This window comes from Citrus sinensis, chromosome 6 (assembly GCF_022201045.2).
Source record: "Citrus sinensis cultivar Valencia sweet orange chromosome 6, DVS_A1.0, whole genome shotgun sequence".
Lineage (NCBI taxonomy): Eukaryota > Viridiplantae > Streptophyta > Magnoliopsida > Sapindales > Rutaceae > Citrus > Citrus sinensis.
The window spans coordinates 6,250,910-6,266,877 of NC_068561.1; the positions used below are offsets into that span (position 1 = coordinate 6,250,910).

Genomic DNA, 15,968 nt, shown 5'->3' on the forward strand with positions numbered 1-15,968 from the left:
TATTTTCAGCGACGAAATATATTTTCTTCGCCAAAACAAGCTCTTTTGGCATACAAAGAGTTTTAGCGATGAATATATTTCGTCGCTAAAATATTTTTATTTTCGTCACCAAAACATGTTTTTTTTTTTTGCATATGAGAGAGTTTTAGCGACAAACTTTATTCGTAGCTAAAACTATTTTTAGCGACAAAATTTACTTTTGGCGACAAAAAAATTTTGTTGCTAAAACTATTTTTAGCGACGAAAACTATTCGTCCCAATATATTAAATTTTCATCGTTAAAGGTTTTGGCACTGACATATTTTTAGCCCCTTAATTTTTTTCGTCGCTAAAAGTAATAATTAAATATTATTTTTTCTAGTATAACTTTAGAGACAAAAGTTCTTTTTCGTCGCTAAAAAGTACTTTCAGCAACGAAAATAGTTTTGTAGCTAAAGACCAATATTCTTGTAGTGACCTTTGTGTTGGAGTGTCCAATAATGATGGTAACAGTAGCCGCAGTAAGAAGTGCAAATTAGATTTAACTCTCCGCTTGTAAATATTTTCTTCTGTGTTGCACCACTCAGGTGATGTCTTCTAAACTCTACTTCTTTCCTTTAAAACATTGAGGACAATGTTTTGTTCTGGTTGGGGGGGAGGGAATAGTTGACAATTGTGGAATCTTAGTTAAGTTTTTACTGATTTTTTGTTGTAGAGACTAACCGTGGCTAACCTTTTTTGTTGAAGATAGCTGAATATGGAGTGTAGTAACTCTAGAAACGCATCTTATTGGTTTGAAAAAACAAATCTAGACATTTTCTTTTTCTTTATTAAGTTTTGACAATCATTTTTTTTCTAACTTCTTCTTTTTAATTTCTCCTTTATAAATATACACTTTCAAAAATTTTGAGTCGAAGATGGCTGAATTTGGAGTGTAGTGACTCTAGAAACGCATCTTCTTAGCTAAAAAAAAATTCAAATATTTTATTTTTCTATCATTTTAAGTATAAGCTTTCTAATTAGCTTTTCTGCATCATTTTTCACCTTTCTGCATGCATATTTTCTTTTCATGTTTAGAATAGGTCGGGGGGTAGAATGTCATTTGAACAAAAAAAAAACTTGTATGATTTTTTTTAACATTGGATGACATGATGACTTTCAAATTTTAGTATTTGGATTATCTTTGGTCTTAAGTAATGTTACGCCATATTTGCTACTCTACATGTTGATGTCGGAGACAAATATGAGTTGCTTGAAGGAATGCACATGTCATAATAAATACCAAGTTAGTTTTTGAGCTTGACATTTTTCTTGGAGAGTAACCCTTTTTGCCCATTCTTCATACAACAGAGCAATTTATTATTTTAGACATGATCTCTAGATTTCCTTTGAGTCAATCCTCTAAAAAATATTAAATAAATAAGAAGAAAAAAGAAAAAAAATGTGTTGCTACATCTGAATGCCCATCTAACTAATAGATATGGAAGATTATTTAGAGCCCTAAAAGACGATGGAAATGTCATCTTTGACCTGTTTGAGCCTTTCTAGCCATCCCTTTAGTGAAATATCCATAATTAGCCCTTTTGAGCCTTTTATTTATTAAAAAAAACGTTTCTTTGTAATTTCCAAGAGATCTCTACTTTTTCTCAAACATATACTTTATTTTCCTTATTTCCCCTCATTTGTTAGCCATGTCCCTAGCCTACATTACGTCCTAATAAAAGTCCTTCTTGATTTTAGAGATCTATAATATGAAGTAGAAGCTAGTTATATAGGCTAAAAAGATGTAGTGATGCATAAAAAGATAAAATATATATATATATTGGGTTGACTAGCAATTTTTTTACTTAAGATCGTGTTATTTTTTAACTGTGGGCATATTCCTTTCATCTTGGTGAGAGTGTGTGATATCACTTCTTTATTATTTTCTCTCAATTTACCATTCATTGTAGTGACTATTTTTATTGCGTTTAATTTCTTTGTGAGAGTGTCACTACTACCAGTGAGCTTTTGGGATTTGACATGTCATTCTTTGAAAGTGACTTGATTACTATAGTTATGACAAAGTCTGTTGGACTGATACATGTGGATGGTTGATGTGGATGTGATGTTTAAAAAATAAATCATTTTGGGTTTGAATTTTGATTTCGCTTTATTTGCTAGGGACTAGCAATAAGCTGGTTGGGGGGTGTGTTGAGTGTTAGAAAGTGTATATTTTCTAAAGGAGAAAATCGTCATTTTACATTTCAAGTCTCACTAACATCCCTACTTTTATGTATTTAAATCTCTTGTGATTTAATTATGTGTGTTGTATTATAATTAAGTATTTTCTGCATTTTAAGGGCATCATGGTCATTTTACAATGAACGAGAGATTATACAGTAAAACGGACAACACTTTTAAACTTAAGACAGTCGAAAAACCTTAGGAGGAGCAGAAAAGGAAAAATGGCATTATTTACATGTACGGTATTGTCCATGTTACTGTTCATGACAATGTTCACATATACGGAACGATAATGTGGCATTGACTGATGAGGTGTCACAATTCTATTGGACTAAAATTCTTATGTACTATTGATCGGTGATGTGGTAGCATGTTAGTGGACCAAAAATCGTGCGTACGGTACATACATATACACGGGATTATTTACAACCAAACCGTGTCACTATTCAATCCGCGTCACTGTTCAAACCGCGTCACTATTCAAACCGCGTGGTCAAACCGTGTCACTATTCATACTACATGGTCAAACCGTGTACTGTTGACACGTGGCGCAATCTTGAGTGTCCAAATTGTTTTTAATCCGATGGCCATGATTTACTCAGTGTATTCATAAAAATGGGGCTCCCCCCCCCCAATTTGACATCCCTGAATTCATTTTTGAGTTCCATTCTCTGTAATTCCCTTTCCATCTTGTATTTTCTACGTATTTTAATAAATTTCCATTTTATCTCTAGTTCAATTATGAGTAGCTAATTTTGTTTCAAGCTTGGGTTGAAGGTGAAGTTTCAACATGTTTTATGGGCTTTATTGGCAAATTTACTTTCTCTTCCCCTCTGATAGTAATAATTTTGTCCAGATACCGCACTGGTTTAACTGACTCCCTGGTACAAGGTTATTATTATTTGGCATAATAAGCCCTTAGTACCATATTGATTAGAGTGTGGTTCATGAGGAGTGGAAACCCCCCCCCCCCCATGATTTAATTGGCAATAACAAGGAATATTTACCCTATGGTGCATATTGATGTAGATCCAGATATCCAAGTGCTTCATTTCAATAGATTTCTCTTCAATTTATTCTCGCCAATTTAATTCAAATTTTAGGATAATCTAAGTCACTTTCACCACAAATCTAACCACCCACTTGGAAAATTAATTCTACACATAATTAAAATTCACCTCCTCGTGGGATCGACACTTGTCACCATTAATCTATTCTACAATAGATTCGTGCACTTGCGAGTTCAATAAAATTTGCACAATATGGTCAATGGTCAATAGTTGGTTGATCAACGGTCAACCATTGACCAATTTAGGGTTGGCATGGGTTTAGTCAAACTGGCCTAAACCCTAACCAACCCTCACTTGGATTCTAACCCTAATTTTCTTTTGTTTTCCTTCTTTTTGATGGTAGCCTTGTGGCCACGACTTGCTTGGTAGCATGGCCAAAGGCCCCATCTTATTCTGGCTTGAAACCATCAGCTGCTTTTTTTTTCTCTCCTTAATATGGCAGTTTTTCTCATGGTCGTTGCTTCTACCAAACTACCACGACAAGAACTAGTAAGTGATTTATCACTACATGCCACCACTGAAAGTTAGTGCCTCCAGCCTGTGGACAAGACGCCATCAGAATGGGCCTAAACACCGTCCAATAGCAACCACGCCCGACTTCGTGATAACCACCAACCTGCGTGTGAGAAAAGTGCTATCAGTAGCCACCTAAGTGCCCCCATGTTGCTATTATGTGGTGATGATAATACTAGATAAATTAAAATTTCCTAAACTGAATTTTTAAAATTCTAAATTTTTTAATACCAGAAAACAACCAATAATTGTTCTCAATACATGAAGAGACTTTGATACCACTTGTTAAAATAATAAATCCTTTGGTAAAAACTAACAGCTAAATTCCAAGAACATTCATGTTGTATCACCGAGAATCAATAAAAGAATATGCAGAAGCATACCTGAATCCATAATACTTAATTACTCTTTAGAATCATGTGGTTAGCCTTCTAGGTCAACACGTTATCTTAGAACTCGCTCCACTCTCTCTAATGATGGGACATCATAAGAGAATAGAATATTACATGTGACCTGGGGACCATAACCACTTATATAGATAGCTTTCCTATTATCAATACGTATTTCTATTTCAGCCTATCATAGAAATAGAAATTGTCCTTAAGTCTCTATACATTAAAGGCCCACGCTTTATTAGATACATTAAAGCCTAAATTAGCCGAAAACATAGATCACTTCTAAATGGGCTTAATCTTATAAGATAGTCTACAACATATAACATATAAGTCTAATGTTAGATTAAGGATGCAATAATAGCCTTAGATTTCTATAAATTATTATGTGAATATTGTGGGTATGTTATATTGCTCTCTCTTTGTCAAATCATAAATTTTGCAGCTCTACTTTCTTCTTCTTTAGATTTTATTTGTGCATCTCAATTCTCATGGTGGTCTCATGTAATTTTAGACTATTTAATACAACCTTTCAAATAGAATTTATTCAAAAGGGACTTTTATCAATAGAGTTTTTACTAAAAAAAAATAATTGTTTGGTCATCAATGAGAAATTTTATTAGAAATTAGAAATTCCTTTAATTGATAAGTTTTTAAAGCTATGATATCAAAAACAAAATTTACAATATTGTGAAATAAATTATAGGACATCTTAAAAAATTCTCTATCCTCTACTACTAAAAGTACAGAATTTAAGCTTTTGGTGGTAGAGGTAAAATAACTTATTTAATCTCCAAAAGCTCTACTTAAAATACAAGCTTTAACAACAAAACTTTTAAAAAGAGCTTTTGGGATTAATTAAACACTTATGCCCATTAGATATAAATACTAAACATGCACTTAATCCTCCTCCTGCTACTATAGGAATTAGGTTAATTACCATTAGGCCATTAAAAAAGGGTGGGACAATTAGCACTTTAAAAATTATTTTAAATACTTTATTACTTTGTACACTCATATATTAATTTTAAAATATTAACTTCTACTTTGTACACTCTTTTAATTTTTAAAAAAATTCTTCCTTAAACTGATTAAATTAATTACTTTATTTACTTGAAACTCCAATAAAACTATTTAATGCACACAATTTTAAGAGATTTAGCAACAATATAACCAATTTTGTCGTAAACAAATTATTTGACACAATTTTAATTAATAATTTTTTGTTTATTTATGTTCAGTATTAGATTTTTCACAAAAAAATGACTTGCAATGAGAACATCGTAACAAAAAGTATTCTATAAATATTAAACAAAAAGGAAAAAGGAGGAAGAGAACGAGGAGAAGACGGAGACCACGAAGAAGACGATTGAAAAGGGTTGAAAGCCAACGAAAAAAGGGCCATTTGAAGTGATTCTATTTTATTTTATTTTTTAAAAGAATTATCACTTATATTTTGTAGTCAAAACTTTTTTTAAGAAATTGATTTCCTCATTTCTTATCAAATATTAATTAAGATATTAGAAATAAAAGTTTTAGGGTTTAAAAAATGGGAAGTACATAATAAATTGTGAAGCCTAGGTTAGTTATATTATGTTATGTTTATGCTGAGGTGGGTTGCTGAGCTGGAGTAAGTGGGGTCGTTAGTAGTTAAAATTGTTACAACAACCCTGTGATAAGCTTCTAGAGTTTAAGTACAAAAGGAGTTGAGCTGGTTACTGCAGCCCCTTAGTTGTTGATTTAAAGAATTCTGAGTGAGTGATTGAAAATCTCCATAGGAGAGATTTGCTTTCTATAATCTCAAGAATCTATTGTAATCAACCCCATCAATAAAGCTTCAAGTCTGTAGGGCAATTTTCAACAGTGGATGTAGGTACTTTAGTACCAAACCACATTAATATGCTTTGTGTTGTTTTTGTTTCTTTTCTATTTTTTTTTCATTCTTGGTTTCTTCAAGTTCTTTTCTCTTGATTGTTCTTGCACGATTACAATTCATTAGTTGATCTGATTAAGTGATTAGCATCTTGATTTCATAACAAACTATTATTATAACTTGTGTTGTGGGGTTATTCTTGATCTTTAATGGCTAGTACCAGGTTTGATCTTGAGATGTTTCATGGTGAGAATGACTACTACTTGTGGAGTCTCAAGATGCAAGTCATACTCATCCAACAATGGCTAGATAGTGCTCTTGATGCTGAAGACACAGATCCGAAGGCTAAGAAAAAAAAGGAGAAGGCTCTTCAAGTTCATGTGGAGACAAGAAAACCATCAATAACAAAGCTCACAATACTATCATCTTACATCTTTCTCATGAAGTGTTAAGGGAGGTGGTAAAAGAAATAACTGCATCTAGTCTATGGGCAAAGCTTGAAGAATTTTTCTTAAAGAAATCTTTATCCAAAATATTGTATATGAAGAAGAGATCGTATACATTCTCTATTAAGGAAGGAGTAGCCATAAAATTTCATCAAGATAAATTTAATAAGATGATCTTGGACCATGAAAATGTGAACATTGTTCTAAAAGATGAAGACAGGACACTCATTCTGTTGAGTTCTCTACTTGGTTCATTTGAGCACTTCGTTGATACGCTTCTCTATGGAAGGCAGACGATCACATTAAAAGATTTCAATAGTGGTTTGGAATCGAAAGCTTTGAAGTAAGATCATATGGAAAAGATTAGAACTATGGGGAAGGCTTATCTATCAAAACAAAGCCAAATAAAAAGGCAAAGAAAAGGAATAATTAAAAGACGAAAAATGTCAATTAGAAGGATAAAGTAGATAAGAAGAAAAAGAAAAGGAAATGTTATTTTTGTCAAAAGGAAGGGCATTATATAAAGGATTACTTTAAAAAGAAAAAGCTTGAGAAACTTTAAAAAGAATCTAATAGAAAGGCTGCTATAGCTTCAGAGGATAAAGGAGACTTAGACGGAGCAGATGTTTTGGTGGCTGTAGAAAAACACCCAACAGATGAGTGGATACTTGACTCTGGATGTTCTTTCCATATTTGCCTAAACAAAGATCTCTTTAAGACCTTTATAAGAACTGATGGGGGCAAAGTTCTACTGGGGAATAATCTTGCTTGTAAAGTTGCTGGAAATGGAACCATTAGCCTAAGGATGTTTGATAGTGTCATCAGAGACTTAAGAAATATTGGATATGTATCAAACCTTGACAGGAATCTTATATCTATGGGGATGGTTGATTAGTTAGGTTGTAGTATTAAGGCTGAAAAAATGGAGAAATTCAAGTCATTGAAATGGGTGTTGTCATTATGAAAAGAGTTAGAAAAAATGGCTTGTATGTTCTTATTAGATCTTCTCATACGTTAGGGGTCACAGCAAGTGTAAGCAGTGATAAGACTAAACTTTGGCATATGAGGGAGTTTCATAAGCAAGGTTTGTTTGGTGGTGATCCAATATCATCTTTAGAATTCTGTAAAAAATGTATGTTTGGGAAAGCTACCATATAGAAGTTCAACACAGGGAAACAAGAAACCAAACACACTTTGGATTATGTTCATTCATATCTTTGGGGACCATCACAAGGTGGAGCTGGATATTTCATAACCTTTATAGATGATTTCTCAAGAAAGGTGTGGGTTTATGTGCTGAAATATAAATGTGAAGCTTTGAAAAAGTTTAAAGAGTGGACAACACTTATGAAAAACCAAACTGATAGGAAGATAAAAAGGCTAAGAACAAACAATGACTTAGAGTATTGCAACAATGAGTTTGATGAATTTTGCAAAATGAAGGGCATTGCAAGGTGTATGACAGTGAGACGTACTCTTGTTGAAATGATGAATAAGACTTTAATTAAGAAAGTCAGGTGTATGTTGTTCAATGTAAATCTCTCTAAGTAATTTTGGAGTGAGGCAGTTACAACAACAACCTATATAGTCAATAGAAACCCCTCATCAGCATTGGATTTCAAAACTTCTCAAGAAGTTTGGTCCGATAAACCACCAGATCTTAGTAACCTTAGAATTTTTTGCTGCACGACCTATGTACATGCACACCAAGGTAAACTTGAACCTAGAGCAATTAAAAGATACTTTATTGGGTATCTAGATGGCATAAAGGGGTACACAATATAGAGCAATAATGGAAAGCCTTCTAAAACCCTCATTAGCAAGTATGTTGATTTGATGAAGAGTCAATGTTGCTGCAGAAGTCACTATTAGCATGAAAGTGTTCATTATATTGATTTTGATGATAACAAACTTTAAATGTTTCTAATTAAAATGTTGGAGCTATTCATCAATAAACAAAAGCCATATAATCATTTCAATTATGTTCATGAAAGATGTATAGTTGATTAAGCTTCAATTGGAAAATGATTCCCTGCAATATTTGGCTAAAATGTGATGAACTGTTTACTTTGTAACGGTTAACCGATAAAAACTAGAAAGAGTCAATTGCTTAAGCTCTAACCGGTTAGTAAAAACGGACAACACAAGTATGCAGAGAAGGTCACTGGAATTAAACGGTTAACCGTTTACTGAAAATGGTGAACCGATAATTTCCAGAACTGAAATAAGTGTTAACCTTGAACTAATGAAAACAAACGGATAAACTTATTCAACTTTGCATGCCACTGGAAATAACCGGCAAACTGCTAACTTCAAACCGGCTAACCAATAATTTCCAGAATGTCATTTTATGTTAACCTTTAACTGTTCAGTAAGAACGATTAGCAGTAATTTGTTTTACAGGTCTCTGGAAATTAACGGTGAAAGGGTAATGACAAACAGTCAACCGTTTATTTGAAATTTAGCTCAATGGTAATTTTGACCAGTACAAATGGTTAATCGATAACAATTAATGGCGATCCATTTTCTCCCAAAAAGTCAATAACGGCTAGTTTTTCAGCTCCAACTATAAATAAACTCATTCAAATTCAAACAATGGTTGATCACAACGCTATCATTGAGCTCATAATTGAGAATACAACCTTCATAAAGCTTTAAATACATTATTGCTTCATTTATTCACATATTGGGCATTGATTTGTAATCTTAAATATTGTGTGAGTGAAGAACAAATTTATAATCTTTACTTTGAGTGATTGTAAGTGTTGGGATACACTTGGGTTAAGAGATTGGGGATAATCTCTTCTTATAAAGGTTCATTCACACCTTGAAAGTCAATTGTAAGCATTTGAAGTCTTGGAGGCTTGTTTAATGAAATCCTCAAGCCCGGAAAGCTTGGAGGCATGGGCGTAGGCGAGGTTGGACGAACCACGTAAAAATCTCTACGTTTGAATCTCTCTTTCCTTATCTTTTTATATTGTGATTAATTTATTTGTTATTGTTTTAATTTCTTTTCAGTTTTGCATTGAGTTTTGTTTTAGAATTGTATAATTTTTAGAAACTCAATTCACCCCCCTCTTGGGTTGCATAACTATAATTTCAGTCACAACTTCAAATCCTAACGGCAGACATAAATATGAGATTGTGGTGGAGTGATAACTCTATGACATGCGAGTTATCATGACACTTTTAGACTTAAATCATGATTACTTTGAGACTAATTGACATGTTTTTTTATTGCATTTTAATTTTATTTTGCATGAATAACCATTTTAGTTTATTTTTAATGAAACATGTTGTTTTAGAATAATTGTGTGGTTAGATTGTGTGAATAATTGTAGGTGATTGGAAGCTCAAATTTCAGGGGAGGAATACTGTTACAATAGGCTTGAAAAAAAAAAGAAAAGAACAAGATAATAGAAGAATGGAATCAAGTCTGGGATAGTGCAATTGTTGTAGATGTTGTTGTAACAACTATTGTTGTAGCAATCCTAGAATAAACAGCAAAAGATTTCGCGCAGAATACTAGTAGAATCGCAATATGAAGTTTCCAAATATGGCAGATCCATGCCCTGAGCTTTCGTTTACCCTAAATTTCAATTATAAAAAGAAGCACATGCATTAAAGAAAGGGGGCCGTCAATAACAATCAAGAAAACCAAGAAAGAAATGAAGAAGGAAAAGAATTGAAGAGAAAGAAGCAAGTATGCACTAGTAACAAATCTGCAGAATAATTGGGATTCAACTTTTCTCTTTCTTTTCTTATTTTCTTATTTATTCTTTGGTCGAAAAGATGTACTTGATAGCTGAAACTTTTTTGCTTGTTTTTCCTTTACAAATTTTGAACTAAATTTAATTGTAGTTGAGTGACAAATAATCTAGAGGGGTTCTTGACTGCTCATATGAGTTGTTGCACGTTTGCTGTAGCATTTTGCTCTATAAATTATATAGCATTCATTATTTCGGTTAACCTCTCATTTAATGTTACAAGTTAAGAGAGAGCCACAAAAGGAATTGTCTTAGTGGAACATGTTATAGCAATACTTGGTCTTAAATTGAGTTTCCTGAATTGAGTTTTAACTTGAGTCCAAAAAGGGCCATACTTAGTTTAAGATTAGTGATGAACTAGATATAGGGATTCACCTTATAGGGTAAAGAAAACATAAACATGAAATGTCATAGCTTATGTGGACATAACAATTGGTCATTGTTAGGCTGCATAAAGGTATGAGATGTCTGACAGACGACAGGTGAGGATGCATGATGATTCTGCTCAGTGCTGTAGCAGATGCTGTAGCAACTAGACTTAACAACACAACACAGTCAGACCTATTATGAGAGTTTGTTAACTTAACTACTTCATTCTCTTTTATTTATCTTTTTGTCTAGCGTGCATTTCTTTTCGTTACAATTTACTTTGTTGCATTTTCATTTTCATTAGTTGCGTAATCTTATTAATTCCATTAAGTTAATTTAAAAGCAAGATTGCATTGTTGAAATTGATGTAGTAACTCTAGTAGCATCAATCCCTGTGGAGACGATCTTGATTATTCTTCACTTTATTACTTGTTGTGTACACTTGCACATTGACACCAATAGTAATTGAGTTAAAATAACCAACATGGAGTCTAGTGGAAGTCAAAAAGACGGTAAAGAGGTTTCTAAGTCTCATCAAGATATTGAAACAACATCAAACTTAGATAATTATTAGCTTGCAAAAGACAGGGAAATGAGGGTCATCAAAGCACCAAAAAGATATGGCATAACTGATTTTATATCATATGCATTGGTGGTTGCTAATGAAGTGATGGGTGAGGAACCTGAGAATTTCAGCCAAGTTATGAACAACAAAGATAAGTCAAAATGGCTAGCTGCAAAAAATAAAGAAATAGCCTCCTTGAAGAAAAACCATACTTGGATCGTAGTCAAGAAACCTCTAAATAAGAAGCTGGTAGGCTGTAAGTGGATTTTCAAACTCAAAAAAGGAACTTCAGTTATTGAACCTCTTAAATACAAAGCAGGCTTGTAGCTAAGGGGTTTACATAAAAGGAAAGAGTGGACTTTAATAAAATGTTTTCACAAGTGGTAAGGTATAGTTCTATTAAGGTTTTACTAGTTATCACCGTAATTTTTGACCTGGAATTGGATCAAATGGATGTTAAGACTTCATTTTTTCATGGAAACCTTGATGAAGAGATACATATGGCTTAACTAGAGGGCTTCATTGATGAGGGAACAGAGGACACAGTTTGTTTGCTAAGGAAGAGCTTATATGGCTTAAAGCAATCTTCAAGACAATGGTACTTGAAGTTTGATGAGTTTATGCTTGCTCATGGTAATTGCAGAAGTAATTATGGCAGCTGTGTATATTATAGAATTATGTCATCTAGAGATGGACTCTATTTACTCTTCTATGTGGATGACATGCTTATCATAACATGCAAACATAGAGAAGACATAGAGAGACTTACAACACAACTTAGTTCTGAATTTGAAATAAAGAAATTAGGTGCAACATCTGGAATCCCGAGTATGCAAATTGTTAAGAAGGTAATCAATAGGTTTGCAATGGGTTATTCCAAGCCTCTGTCTACACCTCTAGCTACTCATTTCAGACTTCCTAAACAGCAAGAACCTATAGAAGATGTTGATGTTGCTTGTATAAAGAACATCCTATATTCTAGTGCTGTTAGAAGCATTATATATGCTATGCTTTGCTTCAGACCTAACTTACCATTATGGTATTGGTGTTGTTAGTAGATTTATGGGGAATCCAGGTAAATAACACTAGAATACTATAAAGTGGATGCTGAGGTACCTTAAAGGAACCACAGACCATGGTATTATGTTTGGAAGGGTTAACAATGCCACAAGTAAAGTCTTAGGATATGTGGACTCAGACTTTGCAGCTAATTTGGATAAGAGGAGATCCTTTACTGGTTGTATTTTCACATTATATAGAAGAGCAATGAGTTGGAAAGCATCCTTGCTGTCAGTTGTTGCCCTTTCAACAACTGAGGAAGAGTATATTGCTTTCAGTGTATATTGCTCTCGTTGAGGCCATAAAGGAGGCTATATGGCTCAAAGGTTTAGTCTCTGAACAATTGGAACAAAGCTCAGTTACAATTAACTATGATAGCTCAAGTACTATATGGTTGAGTAAAAACCTCCAGAATCATGAAAGAACAAAACATGTAGCTATAAGGTTTCATTTCATAAGGGATGAGATTGGTAGAGGTGTGGTAAATGTAATTAGAATCACAATTGAAATCAATCCAACAAACATGCTAAGAAAACCTCTTTATCATTTTTTTTTCTTAATTTTACTGTTGATTTAAAACAACCAAATTCCTTTGTGTGTGTATAGATATCTTTTAGCTGCTTTTATTTTTTTAAAAATACAAAATTTGAAACATTGCTGAACAGATTTTTTTATTACACCTTAAAATAAAGAGTAATGAAATGATCAAACTATAGGCACGAGAATTGATTGTATAAAATTATTGTAGGCCCAGATAATTAAAAACGTAGTTGTTATAATTGTTCAGTCAATCTTTTCATATGGAATTAAGTTGTATATACTAACTTATACAAAATTATTTGTGGCTTTCTCAATATTGCAAAATAAATGTCCAATGTGATTTTAAGATGACTAGGTAAAAATATAAGATCTCGCACGTCGATAACCAATAATCATATGTAATGTGAACAGTTCATGTTATCATTTTATTAAAAACATCAACAATTCAGAAACAAAAAAATCTCTGAACGGGCAAAATAAAAAAATCTAAGCGTTTGTTTGGAAGTTTTATAGTTGACACATCCTCATTTCTTGTCCCTTATGAACTTAATTTTATTTAGTTATTTATCTAGATATATATTTCATATAATTAAAACATAGTAATGTAAATCTCAGTTGTATATCTGATTATAAATATCAATGTATTAATTTATTGTCATAACAGTTATAAATATCTGTGTAATACAATAACCTAATGTTTAATTAATTAGAAGAAAAATGAAGTTAACTTTATTTTAAAATTCACAAATACGTGGACAAAATAGAATGCAAAAGAAGTGGACGAAAATTCTCGGTTGAAACTACGTGGAGGAACACAGTCCACACAGTTGTTTTTTGATCTATACGAGAGCCATTTGGGTCTGTATGAGAGCCATAGCCACAATATCATCTACCAATATAACGACAGGCTTATGCAGACTCTTATCTCAATTGACATTGAAACTCTGTATAATGTGTGTGTGTAGAGGGAGGGTACAATAGAACATCTAATACAAGTCATTAGAGCGTGTGTGTGTGGAGGGAGGGTACAACAGAACATCTACTACAAGTCATAAGCGGACACACTTCCCTCATCTACCCATGGCTTCTGAAGGGAGCTGCCAGCAGCCTCACTTTGTTTTGTTCCCTTTTCTAGCTCAAGGTCATATGATTCCTATGATAGACACAGCTAGATTGTTGGCTCAGCATGGAGCTGCTATTACTATTGTCACCACGCCAGCTAATGCAGCCCGTTTCAAAACAGTTGTTGCTCGTGCCACGCAGTCTGGGCTACCACTCCAACTTATTGAAATATAATTTCCATATCAGGAAGCAGGAGTACCAGAAGGCTGTGAGAATTTTGACATGCTTCATTCAACGGACTTGGTATCCAACTTCTTCAAGTCGCTTAGACTCCTTCAATTGCCACTCGAGAATCTATTAAAAGAGCTAACCCCAAAGCCAAGCTGCATAGTCTCCGACACGTGTTATCCTTGGACTGTTGACACTGCTGCCAGGTTAAATATTCCTCGTATATCTTTCCATGGATTTTCTTGCTTCTGTCTCTTGTGTTTGTACAACTTGCACACGTCCACGGTTCAGGAAAATGTTACATCTAATTCTGACTACTTGGTGGTACCTGGCTTGCCTGATCAAATTGAAATGACTAAAGTTCGTGAGAAATGGAAAGATTTTGGGGAAATGGTTTTAGCAGCTGATATGAAATCATACGGGATTATAATAAATACTTTTGAAGAATTAGAGTCGGAGTATGTGAAAGAATGCACGAAAACCAAAGGAAGGAAAGTATGGTGTCTAGGCCCTGTTTTACTTTGCAACAAACAAGACATAGATAAGGCTGAGAGGGGTAAAAAGGCAGCAGTTGATATCTCTGAATGCTTAAACTGGTTGGATTCGTGGCCACCTAACTCGGTGGTGTACGTTTGTCTTGGAAGTATTTGTAATCTAACATCTTCGCAAATGATTGAGCTTGGTTTAGGTCTAGAAGCCTCTAAGAAACCATTTATTTGGGTTATCAGGGGAGGAAATAACACATCTAAAGAAATACAAGAGTGGTTATTAGAAGAAAAATTTGAGGAAAGGGTTAAAGGAAGAGGCATTTTGATCCTTGGATGGGCTCCACAAGTACTGATATTGTCACACCCTTCAATTGGAGGATTTTTAACACATTGTAGTTGGAACTCATCTCTTGAAGGGATATCAGCCGGCGTACCCCTGATCACATGGCCACTTTATGGGGACCAATTTTGGAACGAAAAGTTGATTGTGCAAGTTCTAAATATTGGGGTGAGGATTGGAGTGGAAGTTCCCTTAGATTTTGGGGAGGAAGAAGAGATTGGGGTATTGGTAAAGAAGGAAGATGTTGTAAAGGCTATTAACATACTCATGGATGAAGGAGGGGAAACAGATGACAGAAGAAAAAGAGCCAGAGAATTCCAGATAATGGCAAAAAGGGCAACAGAAGAAACAAGATCTTCTTCCCTCATGATCAAACTATTAATCCAAGATATCATGCAACAGCCACATGGTGATGACCAACATATATAACGCTTGAGAGATTAATTTCTTAATTTGTTTCATGTGTACTTGTTAATTCACTTATTTTATTTTATTTTTTTTGAGAGGTTAATTCACTTATCTATTATGGTACTATTGTTAAATCTGTGTTCATCCATTGATCAGATATGCATTATTCCCTGATTATCAAGGAATCTCGGCCGAGCAACTGTTTATAATTTTAGGACTCGTTTGGGAGTGTGGTGCGATAGCTGGGCTGTTAAAACCTAGCTGCTGAGGTGTTTGGTAACACTTGTAGCTGGGCTTTGGCAGCTTAGTAGATTTTTTTTCCTAACTTCTACTCTACAACTATATCTTTTACTTTACAGCAGCTGCAGCTTAAAAGTTACAGCACTTCACTCCCAAACACACATTTAATTAACTCAAACTAGTTTGTAGGGTATAATCAATAAACAATTATAATGATTTACTTGCAATTGACTGCATTAAAATATATTCTTTTAATGTTTATAATTATAAGTTGTACTATCAAAAAGTTATTGTTAAATTAATTATATATAAATTAATTAATATCCGCCAACGCAATGTTTGAAAAATTCTCTTAATTGTCCACTGTTTGACCGAGCATTGACTAGTCGCCATTGCTCCAATG

General features: G+C 33.6%; 1 pseudogene; it reads left to right on the forward strand.

The window, feature by feature from the left end:
* Positions 1-13,676: 13,676 nt before the first annotated feature.
* Positions 13,677-15,449, forward strand: LOC102609451 (UDP-glycosyltransferase 73C2-like; annotated as a pseudogene).
* The last annotated feature ends 519 nt before the right edge of the window (positions 15,450-15,968 follow it).